Source organism: Pseudopipra pipra, chromosome Z (assembly GCF_036250125.1).
Source record: "Pseudopipra pipra isolate bDixPip1 chromosome Z, bDixPip1.hap1, whole genome shotgun sequence".
NCBI lineage: Eukaryota > Metazoa > Chordata > Aves > Passeriformes > Pipridae > Pseudopipra > Pseudopipra pipra.
Genome location: NC_087581.1, coordinates 25,033,947 through 25,059,393, shown reverse-complemented (window position 1 = coordinate 25,059,393; position 25,447 = coordinate 25,033,947). Strand labels below are relative to the sequence as shown.

General features: G+C 39.3%; 1 long non-coding RNA gene across 2 annotated transcripts in view; it reads right to left on the bottom strand.

Moving 5' to 3' along the window:
• LOC135407421 (uncharacterized) overlaps positions 1 to 25,447 on the bottom strand; it is a 32,197-nt gene that overhangs the window by 1,605 nt on the left and 5,145 nt on the right. For both annotated transcript variants that reach the window (XR_010426863.1, XR_010426864.1), the window contains exons 2-5: positions 14,351 to 14,651; positions 11,656 to 12,215; positions 3,090 to 10,393; positions 900 to 966 (exon numbers count right to left, since the gene is read on the bottom strand). This is a non-coding gene — a long non-coding RNA (uncharacterized LOC135407421). The remainder of the gene's footprint in view (positions 1 to 899; positions 967 to 3,089; positions 10,394 to 11,655; positions 12,216 to 14,350; positions 14,652 to 25,447) is intronic.

The following is a 25,447-nucleotide window of genomic DNA, read 5'->3' as shown; positions in this document are numbered from 1 at the left end:
GTTTTTTAAAAATTATTACTTTTCTCCTATATTTTTCCTCTCCTTGCATAAAAAAGATTCAATATGTACCTAAGTTAGAACTTAAAAAATTAAATATAGAGTGCATATATTGTAGATATATACTTATACCCACCATTATTATTAGAAATATCTACATATGTATGTTTGTTTGTGTATATATCATACAAAGCTATAATACTTGTGCTTGACTAAACACAATAGATTGCAAAATGTGGACACCAGCACAACATGAGATGTTGTTTCCCTTTGGCTACTTGATGCCTGAAGTGACACCAAAATATAAATAATCACATTTAGTTTCATTTTTAAAACCATGAATGACAAAGAACAATTCTACAGAGGTTTTCGAAGATCTTCTTAGTTTTATCATTACATTTGCAATGGAGATTATTTAGCCTTAGATACTTACTGGAAGTTCTTTCTGAGCATAAGGAAGTATGTGAAAATGTTTATTTGTATGTATAATTAAAGCTACTATTAGGGGCAGATTAGAGGAACGAGCTGAACTCCTGAGGGTAAAGAATTAAAACATGGGAGGTAAGACTGGAAGGAGCATAAAAATGAAAATAATATTTTATGGTTGGTGAAAGAGAAATTTTCAGAGTGTGGCAGGGCACAATTTAGTAAAAGTATGTTTGCATGCTGAGGAGATGTAAGTGGAAACATTTTGCTTTGCCCAGAGATAAAAGAGTGTTGACATAATTAGAGTTGAAAATTAGGATGGTGCCAAGCCCTGAAAGATATTTCTTACTTGTGTGGATAGATTAGAAAGGTCTTATCTCAGATTTCATTCAGAAAGTATATACAAGGGTCAGTCATAGCAAGAATTTGGGGATCTAGGCATAACACTGTGTTGAAGATGGTGCCACATTATAGACCTGAATAGCAGTCATTTTTTCTACAGGAATTGAAATGTGTATAAAGAAGGACTTCTCTTCTGAAAAGCTGCAATAACAGTAAAAAAAAAAATTAGAATTACCATGGCAACAACCAACAATCGTTCATGACAAAATGGAAGAAAAATAAAACGGGGAAACAAAACACAAAATCAATTAAAAATTTAAAGAGTGATAAACTACACACTTTAGAGTGCCTACATACTTTAAAATATGATTCTTTATCACATATTTCAAATATGACTTCAGACTAAACAAACTATTTTCATGTTGTTTTTAGTTTAAAGATCCTCAAGAAACTGAGGCCTGGAAAAGTAGGTGTAAACATTAAAACCATAAAACCCTATGTCTTCTGGGAGGGAGAGAGAAAGAGAGAGCAGAAGAAAATGGATTTTTACAAACCTATGCAGAAATAATTTTTACACTCTCTTTTTCTTGACATGTCATAAAATAACTCACAGAAGGTAAACTTACTTAAGAGTTTTTTAGTCTTCATTATTTTCCCATGCAAAATTCCCAAGAATTTCAAAAATTTTTCAACAATTAATAATGCAATGGTGTACTTTCCTGAGCCTTTTTGAAGTTGTTAAATCAAACTGCTGTGGACAATAGACTACTGCCCTCATTTTCATTACAGTCCCTAGCAATGAGTCCACATTTTCTTTTGGGCAAGTATCTTCTGGGGCTTAGTGGACCTACAGTAACTAAAGCTATATCATACTGTGATTTAATAAAAACAGAACATAAGTCAACAGCAAAATTCAAGTTCACAAGACAGAAGAGGAAATAGAACAGTGAGATTGCACAAAAGAGGACAGGGATAAAGAACTGGAAGAGATATGAGGCAGAAACTGAATGAGAAAGAAATATGAAGGCTTTATTCACATAATAGGAAATTTTTAGAGAGCTGCAGGAGAGTTGTCTGTTTTGATCAAAAACTAGTGACACAATTTGGTAAGTCTTGGTGAAAAATATTTATAAAACACACAAAAATCTTATTTTGTTGTGAGCAGTAGTGTTTGCAGACTTTACACAGATGACTTCTCTGCGGAGGAGTGAATTTTTTTTCACCTCTGACTCCATGTTTTTACATCATTTTGCATAATCTGCCTGTCTAATCTTCCTTTCTAGCACCCTCATTTATTCCCTTGTTTCTTGATTTGAATCCCTTCTGGAATTATTCTGAACATCAGCCTTGCATCTGTGAAACTGCTTTAAAAAAATTGAAAAAAGCCAGTGTTGTCTTATTCCTCTGAAAATGAAGGCTTTAACTCAGTTAATCAATTGAATGCATTTATTGCACGGTGATACAACTTCATTACAGAGGAATTTCAACATGATTGTGTTTAATCACCTGACAAACAATGGACCAAATTGTTTTGCCTCTGGGAGCTGTCAAAGGTTTACACTTACAACATGTGTAATTTTTCTTTGAAAAGAGATGGAACTACATCTGCATAACAAATGGTAACAGAGAAATACTAGGTGTTAATTTCATATTGTTGAAACACTTCTGACCTTGGGCCATAATGAGTTCCTCCTTTGCTGAGCACTTACTAAGTTGTATTCCAACATAATAATGAACTAAGGCACATAAAGCTATTCAGCAAAGAAATATGAGGTGAGTGGAGTCTTGTGTTAAAGAGTAGTTAGGACCCTAGGTTCTGAGATAGAGTTGGTTTATTTCAGCTCAAGCTGAGTGCCTCTGGAGAGGCAAAACTTATGCCTCTGAGGTTCAGAAACAGGAGTTCTCTTCAAAACCTTGCTTTCAACAGCAGCCTAGTTGGACCATTTGCAGGCTAACCTGACAATGGTTGTGATACCTCTCTGGTAGAAGTGCTGGCACATTTACCTCTTCACTGTTAAAATTATGACTTCTTCAACTGAAACACTACATGTAGGCAAATCAGCATTTTCTCATATCTGAGAAATGTCAGTTTCTGTGTCATATCTCTGTCATTTTTCAGATATTGACTGAAAATGCTCATTTAGTAACATTTCCTGCTGCTAGTGAAGCTCTCAGGCACCTGTGCTCAAGCTATAGAGCAGTTTGCAATTTTGATATCTATATATAGATTCAGTCTGAAAACTTTTTTTCTACATGGAACTGGGCACTATCCTATTGGAAAACGCTCCATACTACTTTTTACAGTCAAGCACTCTAATACTTACATCACAATATCTGGCACTGAGATACTCTCTTGTTTCTGCCTTTGCAGATCTTCACTGTAGCAAGAAAGGTTTTCTTTCAAGTTGTGATCAATATGTGACTACGAATTGCTTTTGGTTGATTAGCCATCTACTGGATATGTTACAGGACTGACCAGTATAGGGTTTATCACTAATGCTTGATAAGCCAATTTTCACCTTTGAATCAAACTCTGAAAAGAAAGACTGAATTAGTTAAAGGGAGTACACAGGCAACAAAAATCAGCAAGGCAAGCTTGTTTTGACTTAGAAGTTTACCTTTTTTAAGTCAGTGACTTAAGCCAAACTATTCAAAATTCTATGAAATCTGGGGGCACAAGTGTGTCGTATAAAATTTCTTTTTTTTTTTTTTTAAGAATTGGGGATGGATGTGTATTTGATATCAATACCAGTATCCCTCTGCCCTACCATCCCCGGAAAAAGCAGAATAAAGATTGTGTAAGTTTATTTCCCATCCACTCAATCAGTAGAAATCAGGTCAGGCCTCCTTACAGCTACATTAGCATTCAGATCAAGCTCCATTCACTCTCAGTTCCACCCAAACATCTCATTACAGCAGTCAGCCTAGGCTCTCCATGACACAACAGATATTTTCATCCTTTCCACACGTGGCTACTTGAAAGGTGTGCTTTCAGTTTCTCTGACTTGTACTGAAGCAGGCAGAAACAGTCTTTGTGAAGTCAAGACCAAGTTTTGCTCACAAGTTGTGATACTGATTCTGTCCAAGTTGAGTGTATTTTCTTTCAATGGAGTTGAGTGTGCATTAGGTATTGTCTCGAAGAAAAACTCCTGATGTACCAAGTGCAGTAATGTTGCATCAGAAACAAAGGTGACAAAAGTTTGCCATTTCTCGAAAAATGCTTTGAAAGACACAATATGATTGAGGTTACAACGATAAATATTTGAGCACCTGCAACACGGAAAAATATGCCTGGATCAAAAGCGAACAGATAGCCTTATGCTGTGTCAGGACAGATCACAGTTAAAGTCAAATCGGTTTCTCATTTTAAATGTCCTAATGTACTGCTTTTGTAAGATCTTGTACTATCAGAAAGTCATGTTTTAAGAAACTAAATTTACAGAATGACTCAGATATCTTAAGAGAGAAAATATACCCTAATGTGGACTACTAGCTTTAAAGCTTAGAAATACCTTCTCAGTGTTTTTTTGGGAACTGCATTTCCACTGGGAAATGAGACTTGATGCTGCTACTGAGTAATTCCTCCACTCTTTAAAAAGCAGACAGACAGAAGTGTCAGTAGGTGGAGCTGCCTTTCCTGCAGTCAATAGAGAAGCTTCTCTACAGAAGAAGTTGCATTTGCAGGCACCCAGTCAGCTCTTCCCAGTCCCTGGCAGATGGTACTTGAACAAAATATGAACATGCAAGAATGTGGCTTTTACATCTTGTTACCAAAGTGCACAAGGCAGGAGAAGACAGAACACAGAACTGACAGTGTTTGTCAGCACAAGCTGTTTCTTTCTTCCCCCCCCCCCCCCCCAGTCGTGATGAATGGTATCATTTTAAATGATACCATTTAAATATGCTATGCTTTGCTTCAGAGCATCTTGTTCACAACAGTAAAATACTCTATAATTCATGCTTGGACTGAAGGTAGTGCTAATGTAAATATGTCTATTTTCATAATTTTCAGTGCTGAGGTACATGAAGTACATCTTTGCAGATGACAATCAGGCTGACAGCTTTTTCTTTCATTATTGCTCTGATGAAATAAATATGCAGATCATCTATTTATTACTAGAGAGTACTTCCACTTCATCTCTCAACATGAAGTTGTACAGCATATATGATGGCTGTGATCAATCCATTGTCTTTATTTTAAAAGGGAGATCAATGAATCTGATTAACTGAAAGAATGAATGTGGTATAAAAAATTCTGAAAAATCAGTCATATAAGATGAAGAATAATCATGGCACAAATTTATGACACGTCTGAATGGTGATTTATTTCATATGAAGAATTTTCTATTTGCTTTATTTCTGAGGTCTTGAGTAAGTATAGCAAGGAGGCTTCTCTGACTGTCATCCTCAAGTTTGACTCTGCTGAGTAACTATGGTTCATTTTTTTCACATGGCAGGCCACAAACCAAACACTAACATTAAAATTAGTAGTTTTGGCTGTGAGTAAAAAGTTAGTGCTGCCCTGGGAGTCATGGATATCACAGTAAAATCAGCTTTTCTGAATGTTTACAAAGAACACAGAACATACATCATCATCTGATTTTATACATATCCATATGGGCTTCTTCAGCAATCCTAATTTCTAATCTTTTCTCCAATATGCCTAAAAAACTCAGGGAGGCTGATTAGCACATATATTTCCATGTAATATCCTGTACAAAGTTAGCCAGTCAAAATCTTTGAAGCCTTCTTTCTTTTTCCATGGAAAGGGCAAAATGCAAGGAAATGTTTTTTTTGTGGCTGTGGTGAGCAAAAATATGCACAGAATGGTATTTGATTTCACTATGCTGGTTACATGTGCAGTGCCTTTGGGCTCAAGTCTCCTGATACCTTTCTCATTCTGTAATTTCTAAAATAACCAAGAAAGACACTTATAATAAGGACCCAGCAATAGGTGACAATATGTGGTGCTTGAAAGCAGCTCTGAGAATAAGCCAAGTATTTAATGGATCGTGGAGGTGCTTGGTTGATATATTTATCCTCAAAGTGGCATTTAGCAGTTCACCTGACTCTAAGACCTTGAAGTATTACACACCCCATCCCCAATCTCTGTCTGGCCTTGTTAAGAATAGAAGGTGGGGACAACAATGAAAACTGTACAGCTTTGTTTACTTTTTCCTATAGTTAGCCTCAGTGAAAGGAAAATTGATGCTCATGAACTACAGTTCCATGTTCATTCTCACAGCTACTGAGCACTGTTTTTAGATTATTTTTAACTATCTTTTTAAATCATCCTATGTTTTAACTTCTCTTATGAGTGCCTCAGAGCCAGGGCACCTGCCTCTTTCAGCCAGCATTGATTTCACTGAACATCAAGAAGATGAGTAGTTATATAGCTGACATTCCTTCCAGCCCAGGAGATAAAAGCTTTTATTTTGGTGCATACACCAAGAGTTGCACAATTTTGAGAAGTAACTTCTCTTACCCATTTAATCTTGATACATCTACTAGTTACTAGAAAAGTATCAAGAGGCCAAGGTTACTGGTCAAGACAACGCTTTGAGGCTATTGGCATACCATCTTCAGTCTATTTAGTTGATTTTTAATTTACGTGGATAGCCTGTAAATAATACTTATTTTCATTTCCAGATGTTGCTTGGCTATTTGTTAAGTGTGTAATTGCTGTGAACTAAGAATCCTGAAGTAATGGCCTTGCAGCTATTAATCCAAACACTGGCAGCAATTTAGAAGAACACAGAGGGTATTCTGCATCTCTGTTTTTCTGCCAGGAGGAAGAGGGACCTGGTACCACTGCTCATCAGCTAATAACAGGATCTTCTGGGAACATGGCCCAATCACCTCTGTTACACTGTGATAATACAAAGGCACAGGACATGTTTAAGCTTCTGTCAGTTAGCACCTCTATTATTGAAGACCAATCTCAAGGAAATAAAGTTTGCAAGATGTCATTAGCACTGAGGGAGATTTCAGATCGAGAAATTTTAAATTAACAACACCAAAAATGTTTGTTGCGAGGACCAATGTATGAAATAACACTTCATTCCCATTCAGAGTTGTTATTTTTATTTTAACAATTACAAAAGCAGATGGGAAAATGTGTGGAATCCTTTATTCACTATTGTTCAATAGCCAAGACTCCTCTGTAGAACTGATGCCTTGCCAAAAATCAATTTTAAATGTGTAAATGAAATGCCTTGATTTCATAATGAGAAATATCTGAACCAAGGGTGATATTCCTTAATATCAGATTGATTTACCTTCCTGCTGTGAGAATTTTTTATATGATAGGAATATAAGATCAAAATCATGCAGTAATGTAAGATCAAGACCATCAAGCTGAAAAACTTCAGAGAAATTTTATGCTGATATCACAGGGTAGCAGCAAGGATGGGCAGAAGGCAACAGTCCCATGAGATTTCCATTTTAGTTGCCTAGGTTAACTGCATTATTATAAAGCCTAATGTCTTACTTAATTTTTTTCTCCTTATATCCCACTATAACTAATGTTCTACTACTTTTACTACTACTACTACTACTACTACTACTACTGCTACTACAACCACTTCAGGTAAAGGGATAGAGTTTCCTATCCATAGAAGTTTCTTACCTCTTCTTTAACATGATCATGAGTGGAGATCATAACATAAACTGGGGGGGGGGGGAGGAAGAAGAGGAAATATAGCAGAGAGGAAAAATAACATTTACTCTTAATGAAAATTCCTTTAGCTTGAAGTTACATGTACTAGAAAGCATAGTGTATTACAACCTTAGCCATACTTCTCACTCTCCCCTGCAATTAATTCATTAACTTTTGTCAGGAATTTAATTTGTCCTTATGTGTTTTACCTAAATCTTCATGCCCCGTGCAAAAGACAGATAAAAATGTACATTTTTTCCACTTACTGCAAGCATGATCTGTGAAAGGTTTGAATTATTTCAGTTGGTATGTGCTATGCAGTACTTTTAAAGAAGGCCCAAGCAGGTTTCATCTAGCAGATTACAATCATTGTGTAGTTAGGAATAATTTGCACTAATGAAAAAACTACCAGTTAATTTCTCAAAGGAGTTTTAGATTGTAGTTTTATATGTACATCCTCCAAAATGCTATGGAAATTCCTAAAAGTCCTGTTATCTATGAGTATGTTCTAAGATCACTTCTTCATTTACTATACTGTATCTTTGGTGACTTAACCATTAGAATAGTAGAAAGTTTCAGTATCTTCATCACTGCTCTTTGAAGAGGTAACAATAAATCATGATAAACAGATATGACAGAACGGATTTTAGCTAAACAAACAGATTGCAAGTAGTGTCAAATTTAACTGTTCCTTATTCTATAGATTATACTTTAAAAATTATGCCTGTCTCAGTATATTAAACACACAAGAAAACTATCACTTTACCTTTAGGTCTCTTGTAACAAAGCTTAGAAGTGTTATCACGTCTTATATGTGAAACTTAATCCATGTGGATTATTTGGGCCTTAAATATCAATTGTCTAGATACCTGTTGAGTATTTTTGCACTTTATAAAACTCACTTTTTCAGACATGCCTGTATCTAGTGTGGGTTACTGTTACAGGCAATTCTCTCCTATATTTTATATTGGTTGGGAATGTTTGCATGAAGTAGCAATAACAGCTCTAAAGGTGTGTTGTGCTGTGAACACTTTGGATAATTATGATACTGTAAATTTTGAGTAGAATTGAAGATCACTATAAATACTTCAAGGACAATTCTAGAATACTAGGTATCCAGCAATGAAAGGAGCTTTACTAGGTATACTTAATGAGTGACAAAAAACCACAATCTACTTTAGCTTTCTTTACACAAGACAGATGGATCTTGCTCAGTTACAAATAAACTGGCAGTCCCAAGAGAAAGTGATGGTGTTATCAGGCCAAACAAGGAGATTAGTAATGGTTAAATGAGATACTCCTTCACTTGAACTGGTAAAGTTCCCAATGACTGGAAAAGGCATTTATAACCCTCATTTTTAAAAAAGATAAAAAATGAAGACTTGGGGAACTATAGGCCAGTCATTCTCACCTTGGTGCCTGGCAAGATCATGAAGCAGATCCTCCTGGAAACTATGCTGAGGCATACGGAGGACAGGGAGGTGATTGGTGACAACCAACATGGCTTTGTGAAGTGCAAATCATGCCTGCCCAGTTTGGTGGCCTTCTCTGATGGGGTTACAGCATTTATGGATGGGGGAAGAATGACTGACATAATCTGTCTCGCCTTGTGCAAAGCATTTGATACTGTCCCACACTACCACTATCTCCTACACTGGAGAGACATGGATTTAACGGGTGGAATGCTCAGTGGATAAAGAAGTGGTTGCACTCAGAGAGTTGCAGCCAACGGCCTGATGCCCAGGTGGAAAATAGTGATGACTTGGGACCCTCAGAGATCCATACTGCAATGAGTATTATTTAACAACTTTGTCAGCAACATGGACAGTCGGATTGAGTGCACCCTCATCAAGTTTGCTGACAACACCAAGCTGTTGGATACTCTAGAAAGAATGGATGCCACCCAGAGGGACCTTGACAAGCTTGAGAAGTGGGCCTGTGTGAATCTTACTAAGTTCAATAAGGCCAAGTGCAAGGTCCTGCACCTGAGTTGGGGCAATTCCAAACATAGATACAGTCTGGACAATAAGTGGACTGAGAGCAGCCCCCTGTAGAGATGGACTTGAGGGTGTCGGCAGATGAAAAGCTCAACATGACCCAGCAATGTGCACTGGCATCCCAGAGAGTCAACCATGTCCTGGGCTGCATCAAAAGCAATGTGGCCAGCAGGTCAAGGGAGGGGATTCTGCTCCATAACTCTGATCTCATGAGATCCCACCTGCAGTGCTGCATCCCGCTCTGGGACTCCTATCATAAGAAGGATGTGGACATACTGAAAAGAGTGCAGAGGGACATGAAGATGATTAGTGAGCTTGAGCATCTCCCCTGTGAAGACATGTTGAGACAGTTGGGGTTGTTGGACCACTCTTATTCTTGAAAATATGCATGCCTGAGTTTGTGCAGGGCTAATGATGGTTTTGTCACAAAGCTCTTCTGCCATGTGAGCTCACTAGGTGTGATGCCAGCTAGCTCACAGTCTCCATGTAAGACTGTAGGGGTCAGGTAGTGCTAGTGGTGGCAGCTAGTTCTTTAACTGCCACTCTCTATTTAATATAAAATCGTGGCCTTTCTTCTCAAATACTAAACTAACATTCATTTTAATACTTTGAATACTTTGAAGGAAATGAAATAATGTCTCTCCTAATTATTTCATTATTAATTTCATATCTGTAGCCAAACAGTTTCCTAGCACAATAAATTCAATACTAACTGTAACACAGAAGTAATTGGAAAAGATCAGACACAGGGTGCGGTGACTGGCAAAGAGCACCAGGGCTCAAGTCCTCCTGTTTCCAAGCACCAGTGGGAAACAGAGGGAGTTGCTTGAAGGAGGGATTTTGGCTGCCCAGTGAAAGTTTCTCAGCTTCTTTGGTATTCAAGGACAATGTAGATATATCATGAAGGCTGTAAATTATAGCTTCATCTGCTCCCTCTCCTCCCTGTTCTCTCAGGCCTCCACCAGAGCCCCTGCTGTATAAAAACGGAAATACCTGTGAGAAACCTCATTGTTTACTTAACTCTGACATGCAAAGTTTTGCTGGTTATCTAAAATCTCTTCTGTCTTCACCCATCTTCACCCTTCAGTCATTTCATATCATTATCTCCTCTATTGCCCCAGGAATGGAAAAATAAACATGCTTAATTTAAAATTTAAGGGAAAAAATGTCTAACTAAATTTGTGTATTGGAAGAATAATAAAATTACAGTAGTCCCACTGCTAGCTGATTTTGCATTGTCTACCTCTTACCTTTTGGTCATGATTTGGCTTTTTTTAGATCTTTGTATCAAAGTTCTTTTAAGTGCTATAAAAGAACTGTGGTTGAGTATTACTGCAGTAACAGTACTAATCATACCAGCAGGTTTTGTTGCAGTGACTCAAAATATTCCTTTCTTGGGAGCTAATGGCATTTAAACTAGCTATGAGTGAACAGCAGGCTCCAAAGCAGCCTGTTGATCCCCAGCTCAGGCTCAGTTGGTAATGGATGACATAAATCAAGTGCTAAGGTAACCATTTAAACTTTAGTGAGTCCTAGCAGGGCTTCTGCCACTGTAAATTTATATAGTCTTTTAGTATGTAGAAAATGCTTTGTAATTTTTTCTGTTCTGAACTATTTTAACTATTTTAGTGGTGTACTTCAACAAAAATGCTGTCATTTGTCTCATCCCTCTATCAGTTTATGTAATTCTCTTTAAAGAGAAATGCTTAAATGCTTCTGAGTTCCATCTCGACTTGAATTTAAAATTATTTTTATTACTGTTACTATTATTATTATTATTATCATCATCATTTTTTTTTAATCTTTATTATCTCTATTATTATAATGCACATGGTTTGCATCTGGACAGGCTCCAGCTTTTTCCAAGACATTGAAATTCTTTAGCTCCATTTGCTAATTTGTTTATTTTAACACTAATGATGAACCTTGGTGTGTACATTTTGGCACGTAAACTGGTGATGCTCAGCAGTCTCCTTTTCCCTACCCAAATATCCATGCATTTCCATTACTTTCTGCAGGGATGAAGTCAACTGGATAAACACTTTTTCTTTAAAATTAGTACTTGTAAGCTAGTACAGTTCAACTGAAAATTCAGACTGCAAAAAAACCCCCATCCAGGTTACATATATTAATTAATTAAACTATCGCAAGTTTAGTTGATACATTACATCAGCAGCCTTTGAGCTCTGATATCCTGATATTCCTCTGCTAGCTTAAAAGTAAAGCATTTCTTACCGAGTTAGAATTTCCATAAACATTTATGTGTGTTAAATTAGTCAGAGTTGAATTTTCAGTAAACAGCCATTATTAAAAATTGTATCTGAGGTGTTTTCTTTTTCTCTTTTTCTTTTCTTTTCTTTTCTTTTCTTTTCTTTTCTTTTCTTTTCTTTTCTTTTCTTTTCTTTTCTTTTCTTTTCTTTTCTTTTCTTTTCTTTTCTTTTCTTTTCTTTTCTTTTCTTTTCTTTTCTTTTTTCTTTTCTTTTCTTTTCTTTTCTTTTCTTTTCTTTTCTTTTCTTTTCTTTTCTTTTCTTTTCTTTTCTTTTCTTTTCTTTTCTTTTCTCTCTTCTTTTCTTTTCTTTTCTTTTCTTTTCTTTTCTTTTCTTTTCTTTTCTTTTCTTTTCTTTTCTTTTCTTTTCTTTTCTTTTCTTTTCTTTTCTTTTCTTTTCTTTTCTTTTCTTTTCTTTTCTTTTCTTTTCTTTTCTTTTCTTTTCTTTTCCTTTTCCTTTTCTTTTCCTTTTCTTTTCTTTTCTTTTCCTTTTCTTTTCTTTTCTTTTCAAAATGAAGACCAGAGTTATCTGTGTATGGGGAAGACAGAGGATCTGAACAGGGCACTGTGAAATGGTCCTAAGAGATAGAAGGTGTGAGAAGCAAAAGAAACATTGGAAAAATGTACACTGGGAGCATGAAGTGAGAAGAAAAGGTAAGTAAATGAGATACAGGGGTACAAAGAAGAATAGACTGCAAAGTAATTAGAGGCAACACCAAGTAAAATGTTGCAAGACATTAATCATATTTAGGAGGATGAAAAGTCAGGTTCTTTGTCTTGAAAAGGCTGGGGATTAAAAGATTTTCCTTCAGCAACTATAGGATATATCTCACATGTATTTAAGGCTGGATTTTGAACTTTGGAAGTTACTTTATTTTACAGAACATGTGACTCAGGAAGAATATTTGCCCAGGTAAATAGAGACTGTGCAATCTCTTTAAAAATCTTATAAATTTCCAACCCAGTCTTTTCTGGGAGTACTGACTAGTTATTTTCACTTGGCTAGTTTGGCAGTATTATTTTTTTAAATCAACACCCACAAATGCCATTATAGGGATAAGACTGAAAAAGCATTTTCTTAACATTTGTTTCTTTCATTTAACTTTTTCTCTGCAGTTTGTGACATGCTTTTACTCCTCTGAAAGTGGAAATACTACAACTAAATTAATGTTCTTCTCCAGTAGACACCTTCTGACTGGTAGACCTATTAAGGAAAACATGATGATACATTGTCATGCTACTAAATATTTCTTCCTACATTAGCTTTCCAAAGGTAAAAATAGATAAAATTGTTCTAGCAGCATGAGGACTACTGAAGTTTAGTTTCCTACATAGTTTTGCTGGAAGTCTCTTAAACATTCTGCCACAAGTTATTTTTACCTCATAAGATTGGCATATAATTTTTTTACTCTAGGTCCTATAAATGCAGCTATTAGGGACAAACACGGGGCTGTAGGGCTGTATAATCACCAACCTGCCAGGCAACTGGTGCTTCATAGCTTCTGGTCCCGGGAAATGGGAAGAGTCAGGACTGACTATAATTTCTCCCAGCAGGGGGCAGAGTAGAATCTGTACATCCATTTTTGGAGACTAAAAAAGCCATTAGCAACCTACTTGTTTTGACTTTTTCCCTGCTCTGTCATTTGAGTATTTCTTTGCCCAGCTTTTTCGGGAAACTGACAACTTGGCAAAATTGCAACTAGAATAACTCAAAATGCTTCCTTACACTCTCCCTGCATGGCACTAACTGGTGTTCAGCTCTATCATTTCCTTAGTGTCTATATAGTACTGACACTTGCTGGTTGCATACACATAAATATTTTAAAATAACAGAAAATTAGATCAATTATTTCCTTCCTAACCTGCACAGAGACGTTACAGTCCGAGTTGAGGTGGGAAGGGGTGAGCTTTTCAATGTTTTAGAAACAGCAGAGGCAGGACTGGCAGAAACCACCGGCATCCTTAAGGGCAGTTTTCCAGAATTAAATCTTCATATGCAACGGAAGTTTGGTACAGAAAGCTTGACAGTTTTATGCTTAGTTTGCTTGGGATTGATCTCAGAACTCCAATTTTCTCATATCTGAAAATTCACTTTCAAATCTCAGAATGACTTTTGAGACAATATTAGAGTCCCCTGGGGAGGCTTTGAAGCTAAAAGTGCTAAGCTGGCTTCCCTGTTCTTTCTTTAGTGCTCCTAAAATGACCAAAAGTTAGAAAAGAACTTGTGAGCCAGGTTGCAGTCATTGTAGAGAATGACTGTCACAAACCCATCCCACAGAAAAAAAAAGAAAAAAAAAGACTATTCAGGCTACTTCCAGCATTCAAAATCTCAGTGCAACTTTTTTACTTCCAGGCACTGCCAGGAAGACTTACTTGGGCAATAAAGGACAGGGCTAAGAAAACAACACTAAACTAGCAGACGTCAATAATAACAGCATCCACAGTGTATCGGCTTAGCCCCCCAGCACCACACAGGTACTTTCCTCTTCTGCTTTTAATTATTTCTGGTAGTTCTTAAATGCTACTCAGCCTCTGCCTCCTACCACTGCAGTCACTCATGTTTTAGTTGCTATTGTCAAAATGTTTCCTAAGAAGGCATAAATACATGCCAGAATGAACAGAAAGCCAAAGGGTAGAGGAGAAAGTCAATGCCTGGCACGCTACCTTCTGCAAAGGTTAAATGCATCCCAAGCTGGCCCCTAAGACATTTGCTTCCTCTTGAGGCATAAAAACAAGCAAACACAGCAAAACCTCAGGTTCTTCCTTTAATCCTTTTTTTCTTTTGGAGCAACAATCACTGGGCTCTTCTCTCAGTAGGACAGGAACTCCTACAGTGCTTATAGGCATCTCTGAAGGTTGGCTTTTCCTTCTCTCTCATTTCTCTTCCTCTGTCTCTCATACTGCTTATGAGATCTTCAGGGTTCACATCAATTCTGTGTCTTGTCTGTATATACAGAGTCCTTGTCTAATAAAAGAGATGCCATATTAGGTAGTTACTTTCTGATAGGGTTATACTTCAATTATTAGCATAAATGGGAACTTTATTTTGTGTAAAGTGGAAAGATCAGACTTTGAAATTAACTATCTTGCTAAGTAAACTAATAACTTCATGGATTTCATAACCATAGAGCCTAGAGACAATCAAAAGGGCCAACACCAGTAAAATTACTTTTCATGTTTTGATTAAATCTATTTGAACCAGGACAAGGAAAGTGCAATATATATTGAGGGAAAAATCCAATAGAATACCATTGATTTTGCATCATATATTATATTAAAAAAATACAAAATGTGAAATAAAAAATAGGGCTGAAATAATCCCAAGATCTCTAAGGAATTCACCCTCCCCCCCCAAAAAATGAGTGAGAAGGGGGGAAAAAAGCCAAGTAATTATACAGGAAGCGTTATTGACTGAGAACTTGTAAAAATAAAATGTTCTAGTATTAAAAATATGATACCTTACATTTATAAGAAAGTACATATTAGAATTAAGATATAATTTTACAATAGTTTTGTTCTAGAAACCCACTCCTCCAACTACTGAAAAAGAATACAACAGTAAATAAAATTTTTCTGAAAGCAACCTCCTTGCTCTTTGGGTTTGCAGACAGAGAAGTACATAGTATTATAAAAGTTAAAGAAAGTCTAATGGTCTGCATTAGATATGTATTAGAATATACATAACAATAGAATTATCTCTAATGCTGATTTTTCTGACATTCCCTAAAAAAAAAAACAGGTTGAAAGAATATTAAATTTGTGAAGTTATGCTTAGAATCCCAGAAATGCCAGAATCAAACTTAAATTTTAAACTTACAGTTGTGTCAGTAGCTCATCTATTATACCAAATTCTTTACATACAAAAGGTGAGGGCAGGGATAGAGGGACACCTCCACATCCCACCACTTACAATCACCAAGTGTTTTTGCTGTTTGCATAACACAGCAAAATAGCACGACGTATCAAAAGAGGCAAAGGATAACAAGCTACGATAGACAAAAAAAAATGTGACATTTAACAATGTTGGTATTTTATTTCTTCTTTTACTATCCTTGAACCTGCTAAAAAAAGCAGGTATTTTGTCTGCCAAAATCCTCAGCTGCTGCTGCTGAGATTATTTCTTTCTGTCTGCCTTTTGGCCTTCTTTTAGGACATATTATCTCCCTCCTTTTACAGTCCTCTTCGTTCTGATTTACAGAAACTGGTACCTTCATGTTGCTTTTTCTTCCCCTTTCAGGATTTTGCCCTCCAATACCCAATTAGTAATGGCAAGCAGGGGGAATCAGTCAAGTGCCTCACAGCTCTGCTGGTCTCTGTCCAAGCGAAACAAGAGACCAGGATGACTGATTAAGGGATCAGGAACATAGCTGGTATTCTCTTCTGTCCTCCCAGTAGTGAGGGAATGATGAGAAAAGAAACAGGAAGATCAGCAGAACAATACCTGGCTCTGAGCTTGGTGTCACCGGCAAAATTTTGGGCTCTTTGATCATGGGTTAGTTTACAGCACATCAGGCTTGCTGGCAACAGGCAGGGTGCACCTGCCTTAAAGGAGGAAAAGGAGTTTGCACAGGAGTTAATAGGACTCATTAAGAGATCTTTAGACTAGATTTGAAGGGAAAAGGGATAAAACCAGGCCTGCCAGAGATAAGACTGGTGGCAGCATGCCACTGTCTGAGGGATGGTATTCTAGCAAGGTCCCTCACTCTGCTGTCTCTGTAGAGATGGGGATGGAAATCATGCAGTAGCAAAGATGTGACGACTATTGAACTGCAGATGTGCCTGAGGAACCACAGACGTGCCTGAGAATGGTGACATAAGGATTAGGGCTTCTCCCACCAGAAAGGTGGCAGGATCAATATCCCAGCTGAAGTGCATGCACACCAATGCATGCAGGATGGGCAAGAAACAGGAGGAACTGGAAGCCATTGTGCAGCAGGAATACTATTACATAGCATACATTACAAAATCATGGTGGCATGACTTGCACAACTGGACTGATGCAGTGGATGGCTATAAACTCATCAGATGGCATAGGCAAGGAAGAAGAGGAGATGTTGTAACCCTGTGTGTTAGGGAGTGTTTTGATCATCTAGTGCTTAATAATCGTGATGATAGAGTTGAGTGTTTATGGGTAAGACTCAGGGAAGATGACAGAGCAGACATTCTGGTGGGAGTCTATTACAGACCACACAACCAAGGTGAAGAGGCAGATGAAATATTCTGTAAACAGCTGGGAGAAGTCTCACAAGCTGTTCTTACCAGGGACTTAAACTTACCAGATGTCTGATGAAAATACAACAGCCTACAAGGTTCCTGGAGTGTGTGGCAGAGAATGTCTTGACACAACAGCGAGTGAGCAAACTAGGGAAGGCATTTGCTGGAACTGTTGTTTGTAAACCAAGAAAGATTGGTGGGTGATGTGATGGTTGGAGGCTGCCTAGGGCATAGCAATCATGAAATGACAGTTTTTGATTCTCACAGAAATAAGAATGGGCCTCAGCAGAACTGTGACTTTGGAATTCCAGAGGGCAGACTTTGGCATATTCAGGACGCTGATTGACAGACTCCCTTGCGAGGGAGTCCTGAAAGGCAAAGGTGTCCAGGAAGGCTGTACATTCTTCAAGAAGGAAATCCTAAAGAAGCAGGCTGTCCCCGTGGGCCAAAAGATGAGCCATTGGGGAAGAAGACTGGCCTGGCTGAACAGAGAGCTTTGTCTGGAACTCAGGAAAAAACAGGAGAGTTTATGACCTATGGAAGAAGGGGCAGGCAAATCAGGAAGACTACAAGGATGTTGTGAGGTTATGAGGGGAGAAAATTAAAAGGGCCAAAGACCAACTAGAACTTAACCTAACTAATGCCATAAAAGACTGGAAAAATTTCTTCACCAAAAGGGTTACAAAGCATTGAACAGGTTGTCCAGGGAAGTTGTTGAGTCACCATCTCTGGAGGGATTTAGAAGGTGTGTAGATGTGGTACTTAGGGACAAGTTTAGTGGTAGACTTGACAGTGTAATTTAATGGGCACACTTGATGATCTTAGAGGTCTTTTCCAAACTAAATGACTCCGTGATTCCATGTTGTTTCTATGTTGTTGCTTTACCAGGATGAAAGGCTGGAGCACGACACTATGAACTGTGGGTAGGCTGACACCTGCATGGGTTTTGGCCTTCATCAGGGACAGCAAATCCCTCCTGTGAGCTTCATGGGCAGCATAAGATAAGCATGCCAGGACCCATCTTCTACTTTTGGTAGATACTGTATAGTCACTTTTGCAACGATCATGTTCCTAGGGGTATTGACCTGAAAACAACTGTCCTTCCACCAGAACTCCCTTTCAATTGCCTGGACAAGACCTACACACAATCTTAGCCAAATTCTTTCCCTTCTGCCCACAGTGAGACTATGAGAGTATACTTTTTGCACCGCATGCTAAAATTGCTTCTTGTCTTTCTGCAGCCACTGAATAAAACTTGCAGATTGTACTCTGTGAATGGGCATAGAGACAATAGCAGTGCCATGAAATTTCTGCTTTTAAGTTGCGACTTACGAGCTTGTGTAATAATTGTAGTCACAGTGAAGTAAAATATTTGTACCAAGGTGCAGAGTACAAAGATCCAAATTTTTTTATCTTCCGTTGGTTCAGTGTGTGATCCAGAAAAAATCTTCACACTTCTTCATGTTTCTGTTCTCCTGTCTTCAAAAACTGTGTTTGTACTCCTTTGGATGATAATATTGTATTTGAATAGACACTGAAGTTGGCACTGCGCAACTTACACAATCTAGATCTTACTGTTCCCCCTACATCTTGCCAAAAATAAAAGATAAAACATGCTACAGTTACTTGAAATAACTTCTAATTTGTGATACATCCACTTAATCATGGTCATTTAAAAATGCATTTATCTAAAACTTTACATGAAATTCTGTAGCAGGGATATCTAAATTCAGAAATTATACCCCTGATTTTTCTTAAAAGCAATGTAAAGTAAGACTGCATTCTTACCACATATATTTTATTTAGATTCTTGTGAAATATGGTCCAAGTACTGAAGTGCAATAAGATTTCTATGATTCACAAAGACTGAGAAAATATGTCAGTCACCATAAGAGCAACATTTACTTAATGCTTAAAAGCACCAATATGGAATAACATGAAGGCCTGAAACAAGATTTGGTGATCAGAGAGAATGTCAGGATAGGTCACACAACTGGAGTGCTGCAATGGGCAGATGCAGGGTCTGTGGAATTCAGGTTGGGAAGGTGAGAAGGTGATATCATCTCTTATGTGAGAGAGCAATAGGGATGCCTGGGTCCCAATGCCTGCATTGGGATGGCTCTCTGCCTTGGGATGGATGATGAGACGGCTGGGTGCTGATGGCTAAGAATAAGTGGGCAAACCCTAATGTTTGAAGAGGCATTTATGAAGGGTTAGGAAAGTTGACTCTGGTGAGGGATATGGGGACAAAAAGAAAGCTTTCTACAGATACATCTTTGGAAAAAGGAAGGCGAGGGAAAATCTGGGCCTACTGCTGAATGGTCAGGGAGCAAGAAGTAAGGGAGATGGGGAAGGCCCAAGTCTTTCTTCATCTCAGTCTTTAGAGATAAAGCAGTCTCAGGTCACTAAGACCAGCGGGAAAGACCAGGGGAAAGAATATTTATCCTTCGTGGAGGAGGATCAGATTAGAGAACTTTCAAGCAAGACTGGGCATTCACACATTCACAAGATCTGATAGGTTGCACAAGAGTGCTGAGAGAGTTGGCCCTTGTGAGGCCACTCTCAAGTAATTTTGAAATGTCACTGCAACTTGACGAGGTTCCTGAAGACTGGCAAAAAGCAAATGCCATCCACAGCTTCAAGAAAGGCACAAAGGAGGATCCAGAAAATTACAGATTAATCATTCTCACATCAATCCCAGTAGGTAACTGGAGCAAGTAATCCAGAACACCGTTTCCAGACATTTTAAGGAAATGAAGGTGATTGGGAGTAGATTTATGAATCCTAGATTATGTGTGACCAACCTGATAACCAAACATGAAATGACTGGCTCAGTGGATTAGTGGAAAATAGTGGCTGCTGTTTATCTCAACTTCAGCAAGGGTTTTGACATTGCCATCTGTAACACCCTCCAACAAACTGATAAAACATGGACTACAAAAATGAAGGTGGATTGAAAACTGGCTGAACTGCCAGGCTCAAAGGGTTTTGGTCACTCACACAAACACCAACTGTGTGGGGTGGTCACTACTGGTATGCTTCAGGGATTGAGACTGAGTCCAGTTTAACAATTTCATTAAGCACCTAGAAGTGGTGGGACAAGACTGCAACCTTAGCAAAATTGCAGATAATACAAAACTGAGATGAGTGTTGCTATACAGACAGATCTGAACAGGCTGGAGAAACGACCCAACAGAAGCGTTACAAGAAAATGCCAAATTCTGCAACTGGAATGAAATAACCCTCCACACCAGCACAGGTTGACGACTGAGCAGCTGGAAAGCAGCTGGAGGCCCTGAAGGATGAGTAGACCACGAGCTAACAACATGCACTTACAGCAAAGGCTGACAGCCTCCTTGTCTTCAAGAAGAAGAGTGTTGCCAGCAGGCAGGGAGATGTCATCCTTTCTCTCTGCTGACTCCGGGGAGAGACATCTGGAGTGCTGAGTGCAGTCCTGGGCTCTCCAGCACAAGCGAGACATGAACATACTGGAGTAAGTCCAGCAAAGGATAACAATTAAGAGACTAAAGCACCTCTCATAGAAGGAAAGGCTGAGAGAGCTGTGAGTCTAGCCTAGAGAAAAGAAAGCTCAGGAAGATCTTATCACTGTATATAAATATCCGATGACCAAAGTAAAGACAGAGCGAGACTCCTCTCAGTGGTCGCAGTGACAGCAGAAACAGCAATGCACAAAAGTCAAAATACCCAAGATTCCATTTAAACATAAGAATAATTTTTTTTTCTGTGAGGGTGGCTGTGAACAGATTGCTCAGAGAAGTTGTGAAGTCTCCATTCCTGGAAATACTCCAGCTTGATTGGACACACAGCCCTGAGCAATCTGCTGTAGCTGACTTGTTCTGGGCAGGGGTGGGACTATGTGCTCTCCAGAGGTGCCAGGCAGCTTTGATGCTTCTACCATTCTGTAGCTGAAACCTTATCCTGGCCCACTGTTACTCACATGGTTGGTACTGTACAGCCAGGGTCCCTTGCTGAGGAAGCTCATGCTATGCTCTTAGCAAGGAAGGAGTTCGCACCCATGTCTTTCAAAGAACTGGAGCTTGTTTCACCCCTCAGTTGATGAGCCAAAGTTACGGAAGTAGACTTCTGGCAAGTAAACTTGCCCTGATTATCAAGCTTTTGGAAACAGTACTGCTCCTCTTCCTGCCTCCTGCTGCTTTAAACAAGCAGTCCAGCGGCCCAAGTTCCCCAGTCAGCCTGTCAGGGCAGGCCTTTCCGGCACTTGCAGCCCACCCTGCTTGACCACTGTTGCCAGGACAGACACGTCTCCATTTCAGAGCCCTGCAACCATGACCAGTGTGCACAGCCAGCATTGTTTGATTGTAGGATCAGCCTCCAGGAGAGGTATCACAGGACTCTGAAAATGGAGAACTCCAGAGACCCTCAGTCAAGTAAATGGAACTCTGCCTGTGCAGAGGGGGACGTGCACTTTTGGAGTCTTTTTACATGCTTTTAATCTTAGATGCTACCAAGAAGAAAAAGAATAATTCCCAAAATAGTAACAGATTTTGAGCTTTAGTATGTAACAGGTTTTGAATCTGACAGATTTGATTGTACAAATTAGGAAAGAAATGAAAATATACATAAGAGGCTTGAATAAATGTTTTCTCTAGGCTCACTGCAATGGGTGAAAAAGTGTAGCACAAAACTGTACATATTTATCCCAAAGGCAGGCCACAATGCCCTTGACTGTATACCACAACTCCCACTGCAAATTTGTATGTGTTTGGCTCACTGACTCAATATACAAAGCATTATATCACAAACAAAGGCTGTTGTTTACAAAGCCAAGTCTACTAGAAGACCCTAAATTGGTCTACTCTACCCCAGCCTAGTGATGAAGTATCCCCATTTGACTTCAACAAAGAAGCCAAATCTATGTAAATAAGTGGATGATTTGGTTTATAATTATATGCTGAATTTAAATTAGATCTACTAGGCATATGTTCTTCAGGGTTGATATTTGTATTAGAGAAAGTCTCTATTAGATTTTTAAAGTTCATCTGAAATATTACCCGCTCATGGAGTAGGCAGTACCGTTCTCACAACCAGTACAGTTGCATTCATTTACTACTTCAAGTGTCTGAACTTCTCTTTTCTGGAAAGGACAATGCTCACTTGGTCTTCACAGCAGTTACAATGTCCAGCCACACTTTGATAAAGGCAAGGACTTGCACTAACTCTGCCAGACACAAGAATGCAGAAAGTAACAATTAATTACATTATCCTTTGTCGCTGTCTGGAGAGGATTGATTTAATCAGAACAGATCAAGAAGATAATTCCATCCAAACCGAAGACTTTTCTGCCATCATCTTTGAGCATAAGGGAGAAATTTTAAAGCCTCATGTGTGGTCAGCCAGACAGCTGAACACCTTCTCTGGTGTCTGTACAAAAGCCCATGCTTAGACTCAGGAACTTCTGACATTGACACACTTAGGAAGGTCATCATTTAGGCACCATTCCCTGACACTGGAAAGTTGGAGCAAAATTATTTATGCAGAAATTGTTTAAATAATTCTCCTAACTCTGGTTAAACAACTACAAACCCTGAATTCAGTAATTAAAGGAATTTCTTTCAGGATTAGGGCTGAAAATTTTAACAATTTTCCAAAAAGAAATGTGGATTCTCAGTGGCTTCTATAATCTCAGATTTTGTATGGTACCCAAACAAATCTGTATTTGTTTATTTAACATACGATGTGGCATAATATATGTCTACAAAGTGTATTTTACATTTGTTGTTTCAAGTACTGAAGAACAACAGATTTCTTTTATACTGGATTATTATATAACCATTATATAGGAAAGCTGCTCGAGGCCTGGAGACACGCCATCTATAATGCAGCTGTCTCCTTTGAGAACACACACAGGATCACTCTCGAGGAGAAAAGGCAACGCAGAAATGTCTTGCAGAATACACCATCTAAGGAGTCTTTCCGCTGTGCCTTTTGCAATCGGATATGTCTGTCTCATATTGGCCTCATAAGCCACCAGCGTGCCTGTAACAAATGTGGATAGAGCCTTCCCAAATCTTCGTTCACAAAGCCTAGCCATGATGATATAGGAAAGCTGCTCTAGGAACATATATTAATATAATTTTAAAAATAATTACTGATATTTCTGTATATGATACTTGTTTATTACACATGCAGTGTAGCCAAACTCTAAGAAACATTAAATCATAGAAGCACAGAATTGTTTAGGTTGGAAAAGACCTCTAAGATCATCGAGTCCAACCTTATCAATTAGACTGTGGCACTTAGTGCCATGTCTAGTTGTTTCTTGAACACACCTCCAGGAATGGTGATTCCACCACCTCCATGGGCAGCCCAGTCCAATAGTCAACAACCCCTTCCGTGAAGAAATTCCTACTGATGTCAAGCCTGAACGTCCCCTGGTGCAGCTTGAGGCTATGATGTCCTCTTGCCCTGACGTTATTTGCCTGGGAAAAGAAGCAACCACCTTGCTATGACCTCCTTTCAGGTAGTTGTACAGAGTGATGAGGTCTCCCCTCAGATAAACAACCCCAGTTCCCTCAGCCGTTCCTCATATGACTTACCCTCTAGACCCTTCCACAGCTCCACTGTCCTTCTCTCGACTTGCTCCAGCACCTCAATGTCCTTCCTGAATTGAGGGGCCCAGAACTGGACTTGAGGTGTGGTCTCACCAGTGTCAAGTACAGAGGGACAATGACTGCCCTTGTCTTGCTGCCTAATAAAAGCCAGGATGCCATTGGCCTTCTTGGCCACCTGGGCACATGGCTGGCTCATGTTTAGCCACTGTCAAACAGCATACCCAGGTCCTTTTCCACTGGGGAGCTTTCCAGCCACTCTTCCTCCAGCCTGTAGCGCTGCCTGGGGTTGTGATCCAAGGCCAGGACCCAGCACTTTGCCTTACTGAACCTCACACCACTGGCTTTGGCCCCTTGATCCAGCCTGTCCAGATCCCTCTGCAGAGCCTTCCTACCCTCCAGCAGATCAACACTACCCCCCAACTTGGTGTCGTCCACAAACTTGGCAACCGTACACTCAATCCTCTCATTCAGATCAATAAAGATACTAAACACAACTGGCCCCAAAACCAAGCCCTGGGGAACACCACTGGTGGCAGGTCACCAGCTGGATATGACACCATTCAATACCCCTCTCTGGGCCTAACCATCCAGTCAGTCCTTAAACCAGCACTGAGTGCACCTGTCCAAGCTATGGGCTGCCAGCTTTTCCAGAATGCCACGGGAGACAGTATCAAAGGCTTTGCTGAAGTCCAGGTAGACAACATCCACAGCCATTCCTGCATGCATTAGGCAGGTCACGTTGTCACAGAAGGAGATCAGGTTGGTGAAGCAGGATCTGCCTTTCATAAACCCCTGCTGGCTGGGTCTGATGCCCCAGTTTCCTGCGTATGCTGTGTGGTCACGCTCAAGATACTCTATTCCATAACCTTCCCTGGCACCAAGGTCAGGCTGGCAGGCCTGTAGTCTTCTGGATCCTCCTTCAGATCCTTCTCACAGATGAGCACCACATTGGTCAACCTCCAGTCCTTTGGGACCTCCCCAGTTAGCTAGGACTGGTGATAAATTATGGAAAGCATCTTGGTGAGCTCCTTTTCCAACTCCCTCAGTACCCTTGGGTGAACCCCATCCAGTCTCATAGACTTCTGAATGTCTAAATGGTCAGCAAGCCATTAATTACTTGCTCCTGCGTTGCAGGGAATCTATTCTGCTCCCTGTGCCTGTCTAACAGCTCACGAGACTGGTTTTCCTGAGCATAACCAGTCTTACTGTTAAAAACTGAGACAAAGAAGACATTAAGTACCTCAGCCTTTTCTTCATCTTCACAGTGACACAGTTCCCCTCTGTGTTCAATAACGGATGGAGATTTTCCTTGGCCTTCCTTTCATTGTTGATGCATTTATAAAACCACTTTTCATTGTCTTTCACAGTGGCAGGCAGATTGAGTTTCAGTTGAGCTTTTCCTTTCTAATTTTCTCTCAACATGACCTAATGAGATCCTTGCACTCTTCCTGAGTTGCCTGTCCCTTCTTCCAGAGATGATAAACCTCTTTTTTTGCTCTGAGTTCCTGTTATACTGAAAATAGTGATTAACGGGTCAAGCTTCTGAGTTGTCTTTGGATATGCTACTACAGCATTTTGGTGCATATCAACAGTGCATTATCAAGGCAAATCTACTGCCCTCACTTATCATGCTTTGACTCTCTTCACAATGCCATCTTTGCAACGCACTTTCTAACGTAACCAAACTGGAAGATGGATTCCATGAGTGCACATAATATGTTTCAGTTGCTAATGTGGATGCAAGATACTCAACCCAGTGATCAGGCTGCAGCCCCTTAAATCCTCCAGTGCATAACAAGCACAGAGGTAGAGGCAGAAAGCTCTCATTACGTACAGTTGTTGTCGTTTAGGAATGGTAGGCCCCAGTTTAGTGCTCCCCAATGAGACTCTCCAAACCAGGCTGCTCCTCACTCGCTCCCCCTTCTCCTCCTGCAGGTGGTTGGAAAAGAGAACT